Here is a 2,849-nt window from a genome sequence, read left to right as displayed (position 1 = left end):
TTTTGTGAAAGAACTTTTACAAAAGTATTTTTGTGAAAGCATTTTTATAAAAGTTTACATAAAACACTTGTCAGTCTGAAAAGAATTCATTTTAAGAAAAAAACATTTGGTTCATAGCAATATTTTCTCATTCTACCTCTTTTTACCCATTCTTGTCCATTTTAGAATTTCATCTTAGGTAAGAATGAAAAATAATGAGAATTAAATCAAACATGGCCTCAAATGCCCTACCTTGGCCTCCTGCATTATCACTGACTCATCTTCCTGACCATCCACATTGGTGTAAACCTCCTTATGAGAGGAGAATTTATCATATTTTTATCCCAATTATTTTGTCTTTTATACTAAATTAGCATCTAATTTGACTCATATCTCTTGTATTTTGGTTAAGGGTATGAAAGAAGGCATCAAGAGCAAAGAAAGACAAATCGGATGATTTTTCACAATTTCGACATCGTTCAGTGATCTGGGCCTAACTCGCATTTCCGAAATTCGAATGGGCTGATTCAAGATCTACTGGAAAGATAAGAAAAAAAGCCACAACTTTCATGTTTTGGGATTTCACAGATTCGGCCTGCATCGAAGTCAAATTCGGGCCCGAAGTCGGGGCAATTTCATAGGAAGGCTCAATCCGCAGCTAAAGCCCAACTCGTAGAAAAGCCTGGCTGAAACCCAATTCGTAGAGGAGTTCTATTACGAATCCAAGAACAAGAAACTAAGAAGAATCCTTCTAGATTTAAATTCTTGATGTAATCTCAGAGTGAAAAAAGGGATTGAGTTCAAGAGATAAAGAGATGGGATTAGAATTAGGATAGGACTTTCTATTTCTTGAAAAGATCAAATTCAAGAGAAAGTAGGAAACCACCCTCTCCCCTTAGATCTAAAAGAAGAAGGGGGCGGACTAGGAGGGGGGACGGGATCACTGAATTATTCAATCATTCAACTTCTGATCTGAATCAAGAAGCAAGGAGCAATCAGTCAAGAAGGGTTCAAGAAATGTTCAAGAATTCAAGAAACTTCAAGAAGAGGAGATCTCAGCACCATGGGCGAATTCAAGAGTTATTTCTTCCCCTTTGTTTGTTTTAATTCTTCCATCATTAACTGATTTGTTTCTTGCTAGGGCTATGGAAAGTCTAACCATGTTAATGAATATATTTTTATCTTCTTGATTTTATCCAGGATTGTGATTTCTATATAGTCTATGAATTATTGTGCTTAATGCAATTAAGAGCTTGGCCACTTCTTAATTGATTTGGGTTATGTGAATGAATTGAGAGAGGAATTCACATAATTGACAGAATAATTCATAGTGTGAATTGAATGGTATATAGAGATATATATACATGATTCATTTGAATTTAATGGTTTTCTTGGACTTGATGCACTTCCATCTTGAGAGCTCTACTCGAGAGATCGAAGGGTTACCGGATGGGCGTAGGTTTAGTATATCTCGAGAGATAATATTAAATAAATTTGTAAAAATCTCAGCTTATGGGAATAACAATTAGTCTTGGATAATTGGACCCATCAATATTCATTACATTGGTTAGGTGGACCTAAAGTCCTAGCGATTCCATCCATTGTAGATTCGGTTAGTGATCACATTTGTTTCTATTATCTTTCTCTAGTTTTTATTTTCAGTAGATCTTGCTCAAATATGAAATTCGATTGTCCAGATAATTAGGGAAGACGGTGGTTCTAATACTTATTTTGTTAAATCCTCGTGGAAATGATATTTTTATACTACTTGATAACTAGTGCACTTGCTAGGGTTATATATTTATAGCTATCACCTTCTACTGGAAAGATGAAGATTAATGTTGATGCTATAGTTGGAATAAGATTTAGTTTATTTACATCCATCTATCGATTCAATCCAAATACAATGCATGTGTTGCTTGGTTTCTATAAAATGGTTTGTTTCTAAGCTTTTATTTGCTATTACTATTTTCAATTTGTCCAAGATGATTGTTATTGTATCAAATTAACATAGATTTATAAGGTAATATAAGTATCGGACGCATCAAATGGCCAACATGGGCATACATTCCCTATTTTGTATTAATCAATCTCGGGGCAACTTCGATCAATTTTGCTTTGGCCTGACATGTCTGCTATATATCTGCCATTGCTGGTGTTATTATTTATCATCAGAATTTGATTAGTAAATGTTGTTGGACTCAATCGACATTTTAACTGTGAACCCCACGCAAAGGAATTAGAAATTTAAAATAGGTCCCTTTTACTTACCAAATTAGTTGAATTATTACATGCATTGAATACACCATTATGGATTTATGGGGCATCTCTTTTAAATATAATATCATGGTGGGACCCATATTGCCAATTTTACAATTATATTATCAAGGGGTTTGGCTACGATAAGGAAAAGATATAATATGGGAAAAACAACTGACCAATAACTGGAATCATAAACCTTATGGTGAATCAGGTGTTATTTATCAAAATTCATGGATGGATTTTAATTGGTCAAAATTCTTTTCATATCATATCTTTTAAAAAACAAAAAGTAAAATTTCCCTACCTATTGGATAACCAAAAGAGCGGGTAGGGAAGATTATTCTGTTTTTCTTCCTACCAAACACAGCCTTGGAGATTGTAAGGTCTTTAATATGAGAAAAACCATCTAGTGAACCTATCTACAATTCGCCAATTAACCAATTTAAAAGGGTATTCAGCAGCATGGTTAATTTTCACATTATTGCTGGTTTCAGAAAACCGGTCAACAGGTTTGAAAAATTAGGATGTTGATCTTACTCAAATTAGCATATAGATGTCCTACAAGCGTCAACAGATACATGCTGTAAAACGCTACTAAAATGTAAAAT

The sequence above is a fragment of the Nelumbo lutea genome, chromosome 4 (assembly GCF_056320005.1).
Source record: "Nelumbo lutea isolate HS-2025 chromosome 4, American lotus-T2T, whole genome shotgun sequence".
NCBI lineage: Eukaryota > Viridiplantae > Streptophyta > Magnoliopsida > Proteales > Nelumbonaceae > Nelumbo > Nelumbo lutea.
The sequence above is the reverse complement of the archived record's forward strand: the minus strand, read 5'-3'. Positions refer to the sequence as shown.